Genomic DNA, 14,631 nt, shown 5'->3' with positions numbered 1-14,631 from the left:
GAGGGGAGGGCCTTGCGGCGGGGACTAAGTTCACGGGGGCGAGGTTAAGGGCCCCCACCGGTAGCCAATTAGGGCGGAGCTGTAGGTGTGAGACAGTCAGGGCACAGGGTTGACTATATTATTGGTTGACGACACCGTACCGGCATCCAATCAGCACTTGGGGGCGGGGTGCACGGGGCGGTGGGCGTGGGCCGGGAGCCAATGGGGGCACAGAGGGCGGGGCCTCACCTGGGGAAAGGGTGGGGCCTCACCTGCGGGCGGTGAGCGGGGCCGGGTGGGGCTCAGTCAGGCAGCGGCGGGCGGCATCGCGCAGAGCTCTGTGGGTAGCTGGGTGCGCGGCGATGGCGGGGCCCGGGCCCGGGGCCGGCTCCACTTACTGCTCCTCAGCGTCAGCTCCTGTGAGTGCCGCGCCGGGGCGGGGGGGGCGGTCAGACCGAGGGGGCGCGGGGCAGTGAGGCGGGCGAGGGGAACGGTAGGGGCAGTGAGGCAAGCAGGCGGGGGGAGGGGAGGGTAGAGGAAGGGGGGGTAGGGGCAGTGAGGTGGGTGGGGGGAGGGTAGAGGAAGGGGGTAGGGGCAGTGAGGTGGGCGGGGGGGAGGTTACAGGAAGGGGGGGTAGGGGCAGTGAGGTGGGTGGGGGGAGGGTACAGGAAGGGGGGGTAGGGGCAGTGAGGCGGGCAGGGGGGAGGGTACAGGAAGGGGGGGTAGGGGCAGTGAGGTGGGTGGGGGGAGGGTACAGGAAGGGGGGGTAGGGGCAGTGAGGTGGGTGGGGGGAGGGTACAGGAAGGGGGGGTAGGGGCAGTGAGGCGGGCGGGGGGAGGGTACAGGAAGGGGGGGTAGGTGCAGTGAGGCGGGCAGGGGGGAGGGTAGAGGAGGGGGAGTAGGGGCAGTGAGGCGGGGAGGGTAGAGGAAGGGAGTAGGGGCAGTGAGGCGGGTGGGGGGAGGGTAGAGGAAGGGAGTAGGGGCAGTGAGGCGGGTGGGGGGAGGGTACAGGAAGGGGGGGGTAGGGGCAGTGAGGTGGGTGGGGGGAGGGTACAGGAAGGGGCCAGGGGCAGTGAGGCGGGCGCGGGGAGGGTAAAGGAAGGGGCCAGGGGCAGTGAGGCGGGCAGGGTGGAGGGTAGAGGAGGGGGAGTAGGGGCAGTGAGGTGCGTGGGGGGAGGGTACAGGAAGGGGGTGGGGCAGTGGGGCGGGGGGGAGGTTACAGGAAGGCGGGGTAGGGGCAGTGAGGCGGGTGGGGGGAGGGTACAGGAAGGGGCCAGGGGCAGTGCGGCGGGCAGGGGGGAGGGTAGAGGAAGGGAGTAGGGGCAGTGAGGCGGGTGGGGGGAGGGTAGAGGAAGGCGGGGTAGGGGCAGTGAGGTGGGTGGGGGGGAGGGTACAGGAAGGGGCCAGGGGCAGTGAGGCGGTCAGGGGGGAGGGTACAGGAAGGGGCCAGGGGCAGTGAGGCGGGCAGGGGGGAGGGTAGAGGAAGGGAGTAGGGGCAGTGAGGCGGGTGGGCGGAGGGTAGAGGAGGGGGAGTAGGGGCAGTGAGGCGGGTGGGGGGAGGGTACAGGAAGGGGCCGGGGCAGTGCGGCGGGCAGGGGGGAGGGTAGAGGAAGGGAGTAGGGGCAGTGAGGCGGGTGGGGGGAGGGTACAGGAAGGGAGTGGGGCGGGTGGGAGGTTACAGGAAGGCGGGGTAGGGGCAGTGAGGTGGGTGGGGGGAGGGTAGAGGAAGGGGGTGTAGGGGCAGTGCGGCGGGCAGGGGGGAGGGTAGAGGAGGGGGAGTAGGGGCAGTGAGGCGGGTGGGGGGAGGGTACAGGAAGGGGCCAGGGGCAGTGCGCCGGGTAGGGGGAGGGTAGAGGAAGGGAGTAGGGGCAGTGAGGCGGGCGGGGGGAGGGTACAGGAAGGGGTCAGGGGCAGTGAGGCGGGCGCGGGGAGGGTACAGGAAGGGGCCAGGGGCAGTGTGGCGGGGAGGGTAGAGGAAGGGGGGGTAGGGGCAGTGAGGTGGGTGGGGGGAGGGTAGAAGAAGGGGGTAGGGGCAGTGCGGCGGGCTGGGGGAGGGTAGAGGAAGGGGGGGTAGGGGCAGTGAGGTGGGTGGGGGGAGGGTAGAGGAAGGGGGTAGGGGCAGTGCGGCGGGCTGGGGGAGGGTAGAGGAAGGGGGGGTAGGGGCAGTGAGGTGGGCGGGGTGAGGGTAGAGGAAGGGGGTAGGGGCAGTGCGGTGGGCAGGGGGGAGGGTACAGGAAGGGGGGTAGGGGCAGTGAGGTGGGCGGGGGGGAGGGTACAGGAAGGGGGGGTAGGGGCAGTGAGGTGGGCGGGGGGAGGGTACAGGAAGGGGGGGTAGGGGCAGTGAGGTGGGCAGGGGGGAGGGTAGAGGAAGGGGGTTTAGGGGCAGTGTGGCGGGCAGGGGGGAGGGTAGAGGAGGGGGAGTAGGGGCAGTGAGGCGGGTGGGGGGAGGGTACAGGAAGGGGCCAGGGGCAGTGCGGCGGGCAGGGGGGAGGGTAGAGGAAGGGAGTAGGGGCAGTGAGGCGGGTGGGGGGAGGGTAGAGGAAGGGGGGGTAGGGGCAGTGAGGTGGGTGGGGGGAGGGTACAGGAAGGGGCCAGGGGCAGTGAGGCGGGCAGGGGGGAGGGTAGAGGAAGGGAGTAGGGGCAGTGAGGTGGGTGGGGGGAGGGTAGAGGAGCGGTGAGGCGGGTAGGGGCAGTGGGGCGGGGGGAGGGTAGAGGAGGGGGAGTAGGGGCAGTGAGGCGGGTGGGGGGAGGGTACAGGAAGGGAGTGGGGCGGGGGGGAGGTTACAGGAAGGCGGGGTAGGGGCAGTGAGGTGGGTGGGGGGAGGGTAGAGGAAGGGGGTGTAGGGGCAGTGCGGCGGGCAGGGGGGAGGGTAGAGGAGGGGGAGTAGGGGCAGTGAGGCGGGTGGGGAGAGGGTACAGGAAGGGGCCAGGGGAGTGCGGCGGGCAGGGGGGAGGGTACAGGAAGGGGCCAGGGGCAGTGAGGCGGGCAGGGGGGAGGGTAGAGGAAGGGAGTAGGGGCAGTGAGGCGGGTGGGCGGAGGGTAGAGGAGGGGGAGTAGGGGCAGTGAGGCGGGTGGGGGGAGGGTACAGGAAGGGGCCGGGGCAGTGAGGCGGGCAGGGGGGAGGGTAGAGGAAGGGAGTAGGGGCAGTGAGGCGGGTGGGCGGAGGGTAGAGGAGGGGGGGGTAGGGGCAGTGAGGTGGGTGGGGGGAGGGTACAGGAAGGGGCCAGGGGCAGTGCGGCGGGCAGGGGGGAGGGTAGAGGAAGGGAGTAGGGGCAGTGAGGCGGGTGGGGGGAGGGTAGAGGAAGGCGGGGTAGGGGCAGTGAGGTGGGTGGGGGGAGGGTACAGGAAGGGGCCAGGGGCAGTGAGGCGGTCAGGGGGGAGGGTACAGGAAGGGGCCAGGGGCAGTGAGGCGGGCAGGGGGGAGGGTAGAGGAAGGGAGTAGGGGCAGTGAGGCGGGTGGGCGGAGGGTAGAGGAGGGGGAGTAGGGGCAGTGAGGCGGGTGGGGGGAGGGTACAGGAAGGGGCCGGGGCAGTGCGGCGGGCAGGGGGGAGGGTAGAGGAAGGGAGTAGGGGCAGTGAGGCGGGTGGGGGGAGGGTACAGGAAGGGAGTGGGGCGGGTGGGAGGTTACAGGAAGGCGGGGTAGGGGCAGTGAGGTGGGTGGGGGGAGGGTAGAGGAAGGGGGTGTAGGGGCAGTGCGGCGGGCAGGGGGGAGGGTAGAGGAGGGGGAGTAGGGGCAGTGAGGCGGGTGGGGGGAGGGTACAGGAAGGGGCCAGGGGCAGTGCGCCGGGTAGGGGGAGGGTAGAGGAAGGGAGTAGGGGCAGTGAGGCGGGCGGGGGGAGGGTACAGGAAGGGGTCAGGGGCAGTGAGGCGGGCGCGGGGAGGGTACAGGAAGGGGCCAGGGGCAGTGTGGCGGGGAGGGTAGAGGAAGGGGGGGTAGGGGCAGTGAGGTGGGTGGGGGGAGGGTAGAAGAAGGGGGTAGGGGCAGTGCGGCGGGCTGGGGGAGGGTAGAGGAAGGGGGGGTAGGGGCAGTGAGGTGGGCGGGGTGAGGGTAGAGGAAGGGGGTAGGGGCAGTGCGGTGGGCAGGGGGGAGGGTACAGGAAGGGGGGTAGGGGCAGTGAGGTGGGCGGGGGGGAGGGTACAGGAAGGGGGGGTAGGGGCAGTGAGGTGGGCGGGGGGAGGGTACAGGAAGGGGGGGTAGGGGCAGTGAGGTGGGCAGGGGGGAGGGTAGAGGAAGGGGGTTTAGGGGCAGTGTGGCGGGCAGGGGGGAGGGTAGAGGAGGGGGAGTAGGGGCAGTGAGGCGGGTGGGGGGAGGGTACAGGAAGGGGCCAGGGGCAGTGCGGCGGGCAGGGGGGAGGGTAGAGGAAGGGAGTAGGGGCAGTGAGGCGGGTGGGGGGAGGGTAGAGGAAGGGGGGGTAGGGGCAGTGAGGTGGGTGGGGGGAGGGTACAGGAAGGGGCCAGGGGCAGTGAGGCGGGCAGGGGGGAGGGTAGAGGAAGGGAGTAGGGGCAGTGAGGTGGGTGGGGGGAGGGTAGAGGAGCGGTGAGGCGGGTAGGGGCAGTGGGGCGGGGGGAGGGTAGAGGAGGGGGAGTAGGGGCAGTGAGGCGGGTGGGGGGAGGGTACAGGAAGGGAGTGGGGCGGGGGGGAGGTTACAGGAAGGCGGGGTAGGGGCAGTGAGGTGGGTGGGGGGAGGGTAGAGGAAGGGGGTGTAGGGGCAGTGCGGCGGGCAGGGGGGAGGGTAGAGGAGGGGGAGTAGGGGCAGTGAGGCGGGTGGGGAGAGGGTACAGGAAGGGGCCAGGGGAGTGCGGCGGGCAGGGGGGAGGGTACAGGAAGGGGGCCGGGGCAGGAGGCAGTTCAGGAGCTTCACTTTTCATCCCGCTGGGTGTGTCTGCCTGGCATGATCCTGGTGGTGATGGTACATGAAGCTGTGTCTGTCTCTCTCTGAGGTGTTGGGACCCCAGTACCCTGGGGCTGCCCATGGCTCCTTTGCTCCCGGGTCTCGCTCCTTGCTTCGCAGATGGTTCGTTTTGTTGCTGAGTCTCCTTTTCTCAGCTGAGTCCCCACCCTGCATTGGCCCCTATTGCCTTTGGGGTTTGAGGATTGTGCTAAACATTTGGTGCTTTGAGTTCGAATCTCTGTAAAGCCCTCGCCAGGGCCCTTCTGGGCAGATTAAAGGCCTGGGAGGGTGGAGGTGGATTTTAGCGATGCTTCATTCTGAATTTTTGCTTGGTCTGAAATGGGGGAAGAAGTTTCTTTCCTTGTGAGTTAAACACCGTTTGTAAAATGCTGATGATTCCTTATCCGAGGCATTCAGAGGGGCCTGTGCAGCCATACTGATTGCAGGAGGCTCTATTTTCACAGTGCTCACGGTTGGAGACCCAGTTAAGTCACAAATCCTAGATGCTGCTAAACAAATCTCGTTTCCTGTATTAACAAGAACACCTCAAACTCAGGAAAATGGAAGCACTCTAGAAATCCAGTTCGGTTTTCACCATTGAGGTTATTCACTTCTTGCACTTAAACAATGAAAACTAGTTGTATTTTTTTGGGTAGCCTGTCTGTCATTGTTCCAGTGTTTTCAGGCACTTTGAATGTTTTGCTTGCAAATATTGCTGGGAAAGCTTTGTTTATTTAAAGCTATTGTTCCCTTTGTGCTGCTTTTATGATGTGTAAGAGCAGCCCAAATGTTGTAAAGTTTCATTTGCTTTCTGTAACTTTACAATTAGGAATATCAAGTCTTGTTGGTCCCTGTCCTTGCTGGAGGATGAGAGAACTAGAGTCTTTTCAACCCCAAAGGGTGTATGAATCTTCTAGAAAGAGCTATTCACCCAAATCTATCAGGATTTGCTTTAAATAGGTGTTAACTAATTTTGAAAATTCTCAAGCTATTAGAGGTGGGCCAGACAGAAAATTGGGGAGCTGTGCCCCCCCCCCTCACCGTGAGGCCCGACCTCCAGCCAGGTCTGAAACTGGAGCTGGGCAGTGTGGGGCACTTGCTGCTTGCAGCTGGCAGGAGCTGCCTGGGTGTGGGGACCTGGCTCCAGGGCCAGCAGAATCCTTGGATAGCAGTGATTGTGGGGGGGCAGGGTCCAGGAGCCCAGGTCGGAGTGAGTCAGTCTAGACCACTATGGAGAGCTCCAGCCCTTCACCTACCCTGGGCATCGTTTCCCAGCTAGTGGGGACACAGGCTGGGGGGCTAGTCTTAGGCCCCGTGCTTGGCCTTAATTCTCCAATGCTGCTGGAGCTGGATGCCCGGCCAGCAGCCTCTGCTCTGCCTTCAGAGCTAGGTGGCCGGAGAACGGCAGCTGGTGGGGTGGGGAGAGAGGGCTAAGGCAAATTTTGGGGTGGCTATAGGCCCTGCAAGGCTCCCCCCTCCCCTGAAGTGCTGCTCCTGGTCTAGGATGGAATTGGCAGAGAGGAATTCCAGCCAGGGATTGTAGATCATGTATTCAATAAGATTAGAGATAAAAGGGGGAGAGGCAATGGTATGGTAATGGAGGGAGAAGGGTGGGCGTTTTAGTGGGAGGAAAGAGCCAGAGAAGAGTAAGGGAGGGTATGAGACTGGGTGTGAGGCATGTGGGATGGAGTCAGTGAGGCAAGTGGAGGGGCTGGAGAAGGAAAGAAGATAAAAAAACTTCTGTCTGTGGTCAGGGAGAAGGAGGCGAGAGTTGTGAGGTGGGAGGGGAAGGTAAAGAAAGGGCAAGCAGATGGGAGAGGGAAGGTCATGTCAGGTTTTTGTTTTTTCCTGGGAAGAAATTGATAAGATCCCGTGTCAAGAGAGAAGCCGAGATGCAGGAGGAGAGGAAGGTTTGAGGATTGAGGGCTACACTGCTGGGGAAAAAAGTGTATTCTTAATTCAGGTTCACTAATTTGGGTTTAAATAATAATGAAGACACAGTAACCTGTCTTTTAGCTCGGGTTAGCAGTGCAAGTTCATCTTGCCCTATAGACTTTAACTCCAGATGCTAACACATGCTGTGTAGCTGTGTTTTCACTGCTATTTTATCCTAAGTTAGCTAACCTGAGTTAAGAATACACCTCTAGTTTGCAGTGTAGACATACCCAAAAATGGTGAAAAGGCAGTTGGGATTGGAGGCATGGGATTCATTTAAGATGGAGTAGCAGAGTGGTTCATGTAGGAAGATGGTAGAACAGGAGAGAATGAATTTGTAGTGCATGCAATTAGCCTGGTCATAGCGGTTTTGCCAGGAACACACCACAATGCAAGAACAGGAGTGGAGGAAGCAGATGTTGGGGGTGAGCATGGGGGGAGGGGGAAGGGGAAGCTGGCAGGGCGGACCTTCAGATGGAAGGGGGTGAAAAATGTCAAGGGTGGATAAGTGAAGAATGGAGGGAATCAACAACCATTCCAGAGAAGAGGGATGAGACATCACCAAGTTAATGAACTGGAAGTTATGGGAAACAGTTTCCTTTCAATAGCTCTGGTTGATGTCAAAATCTGGTTAATTCTTTAGTGAGTCAGTGAATTTGTTCAGCAAAAGCTCTAATCTCTCATGTTTAAAAAAAAAAAAAAAAAAAAAGCAAAAATACAAAACCCATTATTAAAACACAAATCAATTCAGGCCTTTTTTGTGCATTGTTTCTTCTTTACAATCAAACACATTTTCCCCTTTTGCTGGTCACTTAAAAAACATTAAACCCTGCCCGTTTCCATTGAATTTCTAAAAATCAATGGAAATTTGTGATTTTAGTTTTTAAAACTTTTTAAAGAAATACAAACAAACCATTTGTGCTTGTTTAATTTCTGGGTCAAAGCTGACCTGCCAACATCCTTTTTAAGGTAGCCTCTCTTTCCATTAAAAAAAATCTTGCTTTTCAGTCTTAAGTAATGCATGTTACATGTGTGTAAATTTGACTTTGAATGCATGTGTAGCTCCTGCAATCAGGGTTTGGCTTTTGCCCCCCTTTTTTACTTCCAGGTGGTCGTCTTGATGAAGTCAGACAAATTGACCACTTCTGTGTTCCAAAACCTCCCAGTTCCTTTTAACCATCCATCTTGATTAAATCATGGGGGTTTGTCTCCTTTGCACATGATGCAGGTTTAATGACATTCTTATGATGTATGAGCACTGGCTCCTCCTCTGCATTAATTACATGCTAGTGTTAATGGGTTAGTAATAAACCTGCATGTCTGCTTTTCCCATTACTCGTGAGAAGAAATCCTCATCTAAATTTGCAGTCACTGCCTTATGTCTTTTAAATCCATCCTTAGTCTATCTTTGTGAAACCTATTTATCACTACCATGTGATGACACTAGACTAGTGATCACTCGTGAGTACTAAGATCATTGTTACAACTAACCTAACATCCCTTCTTCCTCCCTCCTGTCTGTTCCCAAGTCAAATCTTTTGTCTTAGACTGTGAGCCTTCTGGGTAAATTTGTACCTTGCCTAGGACAATGGGGCCCTAATTCCTGATAGAGGTGCTTATAACAAATGCAGATTGCAGAAGGCTCCAGTCTGTCCACACAAAGAATCAATACTAATGTAAAGTTGGCTCCAAATTAAGGTGTTTCTTTAAGTGGGTTAAAAAGCACGTAGTCATTTTTCCTGTTTTCCTATAAAATGTATTTACAGATTTAATCTCTAAAACATTAGTAATAAGGGCAATATGCTTGACTGTTAATGGTAGAGGTATCCGCACGGGTTGTCTCAATAGTGCAGACAGAGGGCGGGAGTTTCAAAAGGATGTAAGAACCTCTGGAGAAACTGGTGGTCTAGACTAAGTCTTGATGGGATCCTGTTAGGACCGAGATCTTGCCTTTTGCTCCCTGAGCCTTTAAAATCCCCAGCGGGAGCATAACTCTTTCATAAACCTGAACTTCTCATCTGTGGGGGATGTAGTGACACGGTGATTGCTGACCCAGATGTTGGAGGGGAAATCTCCTTTGGAAGTGCAAAGATCTCAGTAATTAGTCTCATGCAGGGTAGAAGGATAGCTTATTGGATAAGGCACTGAACTAGGCATCAGGAGACTTGGGTCAGTTTCTTACTCTGCCACAGGCTTCTGGTGTGACCTTGGCAAATCACTTAATCTACCATGTGCCTCAATTCACCATCTGTAAAATGAGGATAATACTTATCTACCTTCACGGCAGTGTGAGGTTAAAATCCATTGGTGGTTGTGAGGAGCTCAGCTATAACTACCTAGATCTGCTTTTGCTCTATGGGATGTTGGTGTTCCGGGGTGTGGATTTTGGGGGGAAATTTTTTTTATAGTGAATCTGGGTTCATCATACATAAAAACAAACCTCTGTAGCTCAGATTGGAGAAATGAGCACCACACTGCTGCCTCTAGTGCCTGGGTGGAAACGATGTGGCGGAGAGGCAATCCTAAATCCCAGTTTGCCTTTGGAAATTGTAAACTCAGTTATATCTCACTTCTGCATGAGACCTCTGAAGAGATTACTGAGGCCGATTACCATGATGTGAGAGAGCCCCATAAACGCCCTATTCCGCATCTAGGCATGCATGCAGCCCTAACCCTCCTCGCTCCAAGAGCCTGCACCAAACAACTTCCTTCCCAAAATAAAAGCCGCTTACAGGGCACCACCTTTGGCATTTGTCCTTCCCCAAGCACTGTCCACTGCGACTGGCTACCTTCCTCCTGGCTTGAGAACAGCTCCTGGCTGCATGCATCTAGGGATGCTGGGCTGTCTCCCTCCTCCTCAGCACCCTCGTTCCCGCTTTCCTCCTCCTCTTGCCTTGTTGAACTGGGCTCTGCAGTGTCAAAGTGGAGGTGGGGTCGCCCCCAAGTATCGCGTCCAGCTCTTTGTAGAAACGGCAGGTCGCGGGGGCAGAACCGGAGCGGTAGTTTGCCTTGCGCGCTTTGCAGTACGCATTCTGCAGCTCCTTCACTTTAACCCTGCACTGCAGTGCGTCCCGGTCATGTCCCCTTTCCATCATGTCCCTTGATTTCTGCCCGAAGGTACACCTCTACCTCGATATAACGCTGTCCTCGGGAGCCAAAAAATCTTACTATGTTATAGGTGAAACCGCGTTATATCGAACTTGCTTTAAGCCGCCGGAGTGCGCAGCCCCGCTCCCCCGGACCACTGCTTTACCGCGTTGTATCCGAATTCGTGTTATATTGGGTCGCGTTATATCAGGGTAGAGGTGTATCATAATTCCTACGGCTGGAGCGCAGCTGGGACTGGACAGCTTGCTCCCCCGAAACACTGAAGTCCAGCACCTCGCCATTGCTCCATACTGGGGATCGCCTGGCGCGTGGAGGCATGGTCACCTGGAAAGATTCGTTGAGAGCACTCCACACCTTGCTGTGCAAACAGGAAGGGGATTTTCAAAATTCCCAGAGAATTTAAAGGGCAGGGTCTGACGGTTGGTCACCTGAGGGCAGGGCAGTAGAGTTCAAAGTGATGACCAGAGTGGCTAGAACAGGCATTGTGGGACACTTCTGGAGGCTGATCAGGGCGTCAACACTGGCGCTGCGGCACTCCAGCCGGGGCGCAGCAAGCGTTATGCTTCTCGGGGAGGTGGATTACCAGGAGCGCTCCAGCCACGGAGTCTGGGTGCGCTACGTGCCTTGCCAGTGTGGACGCATCATGAGTTAGGGTGCCTGGGGCTGCTTTAATGTGCTCTAACTTGCAAGTGTAGCCAAGCCCTTAGTAAACAGCACCTCTTTACAAAGCAAGCAGGCTTGGCTGAAGTGGCTGGGCAATTCTTTCTTGTGCACTGAGTGACTGGTACAAATGCTCCTGCACTAATTCGTTGCAAAAAGATGGGTAATCGGTACTACTGGACAAGACTTGGAAGTTTTAAAACAGTGGGGGAGAAGCTTTCCCTTGTACTCCTATTGTAAGAGAAATTGGTTTCCCTGGCAGGTATGTACTTTGAGGAAGTAGTTATTCAAACTATTGTTCTGACCATTTGTCCTCCATTTACTTCAATTGCTGCAATATGCATTTCCTTGTCACTCAACCACACTAGCGCGCCCCATTTCTGCAGGGATGCAGGAAATACAGGAAGTGCTGAGACACTTTGTAGGACAGAGACTGGGTCATAGATTCCCCCCCCCCCCCCCCGAGAAATTGTTTTGGAAATTTTGGCTGGGACTTCTGGTCCTGATTTTGCAGCTTCAGAGAGTCAGATCTTGAGCTGAAGTTACAAAGCCATCCCCTGCCACGTTGCTCCTAAGGAGAAGCTTTCCCTGCCCCACGGCAGAGGGAAGAGTGTATATTGAAGAATTAACAGCAGTGGAAAGGTAAAGACTGCAAGGAAAGCTGACCAAAGAGGGCATCTGTACAAGTGGGAGAGGCTTACTGGAAGTATCTAAAGCTGACACCATGCCCCACAAAGTTGCTGGTTCATGGGCGATGCCTGAGCATTGCCACATAGACCAGGGTAAGGCTGTGGCAGCCTGCTGATCATGTTGCAGGATCCAGCTGCAGGAAGCTCAGCATCCTCCCCTGCTTCCTGCCCCCATCGCTCCTCAGCTGCAGGGGGAGGGGTCACTGTACGGGAAGCTGCTCCCCCATCCGCCCAACCCCCGTGCATCTGGACCTCCCATACTCAGACCCCCCTGACATGTCTCACCCTGTACACCCAGAACCCCCCCCTAGCCCTCCATACCCAAACCCCACCCCACTGAACCTCAACGCCTGCATCTGGAGCCCCCCTGCCTCCAGACCCCCACCTTGCACCCAGATCACCCCCCACTGAGCTCCCTGCACTCAACCCCCCACCCTGACAAGCCTCACCCCCCTGAGCCCCCACATCCAGATCCCCATGCCACTGACCCCCCCAACTAGCTGCACCCAGATCCCCACCCCACCAAGTCCCACTCCCCCAGCACCCAGAGCCTCCTGCTGAGACCCTCGCACCCAGACCCCTCCACCGATACCCAACCACTTTCACCTGGAAGCTCCTGCAGAGTCCCATTGCCCCTGCACCTGGAACCCCCGCCCCCAACGAGCCTCTGTGCATTCAGATCCCCCCACACTGAGCAGCCTGCACCCTGATTGTCCCACACAGAATCCTCTCACCCCACACTGAGCCCCTCCACACTTGGATCCTGCCTGGTTGAGCCTGCCTGCCCCACACCTGGCGCAGAGGGGCAGGGCCCCAGGGTGTGTCTGCAGTAGGCCCAGGCCTTGTGCTGGGTCAGGTGCAGCTAGGGTGACCAGGTAGCAAGTGTGGAAAAATTGGGACAGGGGGTGGGAGGTAGTAGGAGCCCATATTTAAAAAAAAAAAAACCCAAATATCGGGACTGTCCCCATAAAATCAGAACATCTGGTCACCCTAAGTGCAGCCTCACCACTGAGTCCGTGTCCTGGGGGTGGGCAGTAGGGAGGCTGCAGGGTGATTCCCACCTTCGTACAACCAGTGGCCTGTGCTCCCCACTGCATGCTGGAGCCTCTGCATTTATTTATTGACAATAAAGCTTGAAGAGCTTTAAAATATTGTGCACAGAATTTTTTTTTTTTTTTTTTTTGGGTGCAGAATTTTTAATTTTGCCCTCAGGAGTAACAGGCAGTTCTTTAATGTAGCAGGCAAAGGCAGAATGCCAGATCTGAGGACTAGAAAGTGAAACTTGAAAAATTTAAACCAGAAACAAGGGGGCACATTTTTAACAGTGAGGGGGCATATCGCTCACTGGGACAGTGAATCAAGAAGTTTGTCGGGTTCTCCATCACTTGAAATCTTTAAATCATGATTGGGTGTCTTAAAATATATGCTCTAGCTCAGTTACAAGTTATTGGACTTGAGACAGGAATTGCTGGGTGAAATTCTAAGGCCTTTGCTCTGCAGGAGGTCAGACTAGATGGCCACACTGGTCCTTCCAGCACTTAAAAATCTATGGTCCTGTGTCTTGTCTTCCAAAGAATAGAGTCCCTTATGCCAGACGGGTTGCTATTAATGTAGTAAGATATCAGCTTTTGTGTACACTGAAACATGCCACGTCTGTGGTTCACGCTCTGAAACATTGGTGCAGGACCAGCCAGCGATGGATTTACTCCCACAAACATTTTTCTCAGGGAACTGTGGGGCAAGGCCACTTGGTACAGCATCCTTGGAGGGTGTGCTATATGTTATAATTTGGACCTAGCCACGGTGGTGCATCTTTGTGTTATATCTGTTTAATTGTGAAATGGCATCAGGTTGTTGTATAGACTTCAGACTACTGCTCAGGCTGAAACTCACTGACTCAAAGAACCGCTACTTTGTCATGTAGCTGATTTAGTTTTCCATGTGATTAGTGCTGCATATTACTGGTTTTCACTCTCTCTAGTTACTTAACTGAGGCCTTGGCTACACTGGCGCTGTACAGCGCTGCAACTTGCTGCGCTCAGGGGTGTGAAAAAACACCCCCCTGAGCACAGCGAGTGCAGCGTTGTAAAGCGCCAGTGTAATCAGTGCCTGCAGTGCTGCACGCTCTCGCAGCGCTGGCGGCGCGACTACACTCGCGCTTCACAGCGTCCTGAGTGTAGCCAAGGCCTGACTTTAATCAATGACTGCAATTTGATTTGCCCCATTTCCAGCCTGTTGCTGTGTCACGGAGTAAGGGGGGACTCAGGGCCCTGCACCCCCGGCTTCCTGCGATTCACCATGACTCTCAGCCAGCCAGTAAAGCAGAAGGTTTATTTAGACGACGGGAATACAGTCCGAGACAGGTCTTGCAGGCACAGACAACAGGATACCCCTCAGTTAGGTCCATCTTGGGGTCCTCGGACACCCCAGCCCCCTCCAGAGGTCAGAGCCCTCCCTGCCTCCAGCCACCTCACCAGCCAGCTCCCCAGACTCTGCCTTCAGCGACCCCTCCCACCTTTGTTCAGTTTCCCGGGCAAAGGTGTCACCTCGCCCCAGCCCCCTCCTGGGTTCTCATGTTACAGGCTCAGGTATTTCCCTTCGGTCATTCTCCCATCCCCCAACGCAGACCATCCCAGCCACACTCCCCTGTCAGCACTTACAGATCACAGTAAGAACAGTCCCAGTTCGTCACATCTCCCCCCTTCGAGACCGAACTGAGCGGGGTCACTTCAGCCAGTGACCCGGGGAAGTTCGAACCTACCCCCGTTCCCATGGATGCCCCCGCATCCCTCCCATTCCTTGGTGAGAATTACACCAGGCCCCTCCAGTTTCACGCCCCCCCTTAGGTCGGGGGTGCTCGAGGGCATTCGCAGTTCGCATGTGGGAAGGGTTATGCGGCCTGTGCCCTTTTCCCACCCCCAATACCCCTGGGGTTCCAACTGGGCTGGGGTCTTCTCCCAGCGCTCCAGTCTGGAGGTCTGTGCTTCGGGCTCTCTTGGTTCAGAGCCCCCCTTTTAACCTTGGCCACCCTCTGGAAAGGCTCCTCTATGCTGGGCAAGGGTCCTAAAGCCGTTTTCCCCTTGTCCCGGGCCTTCCTCCCCCTCTGACAGGGGTCACAGGATCGGCAGTACTGCCGGACAGTAACAAAGACCCCAGGCCAGTAAAAGCTCCGTAGCAGCCTCTGCTGGGTACGCCAGGTTCCCTGGTGCCCTGAGAGGGGGGTGTCATGGGCCCGGTACAGCAGCTGGCGGCGATACTTCTGGGGTACCACCAGCTGCCTCCTGATCCCCCCTGACTCCATTTTCCCTGGGGGAGCCCATTCTCGGTACAGGAACCCCTTCTCCCACAGGAACCTTTTCCGGCCGCC

At 57.2% G+C, this 14,631-nt stretch overlaps 1 protein-coding gene across 1 annotated transcript in view; it reads left to right on the top strand.

Annotated features, from left to right (window-relative positions):
• The first annotated feature begins 360 nt into the window (after positions 1 to 360).
• Positions 361 to 14,631, top strand: part of LOC135892788 (junctional adhesion molecule A-like) — an 88,652-nt gene continuing 74,381 nt past the window's right edge. Inside the window, exon 1 of the mRNA XM_065420587.1 lies at positions 361 to 398. The gene's annotated coding sequence lies outside the window, so the exon portion shown is untranslated. The remainder of the gene's footprint in view (positions 399 to 14,631) is intronic.

The sequence above is a fragment of the Emys orbicularis genome, chromosome 20 (assembly GCF_028017835.1).
Source record: "Emys orbicularis isolate rEmyOrb1 chromosome 20, rEmyOrb1.hap1, whole genome shotgun sequence".
NCBI classification, from domain to species: domain Eukaryota; kingdom Metazoa; phylum Chordata; order Testudines; family Emydidae; genus Emys; species Emys orbicularis.
The sequence above is the reverse complement of the archived record's forward strand: the minus strand, read 5'-3'. Positions and strand labels throughout refer to the sequence as shown.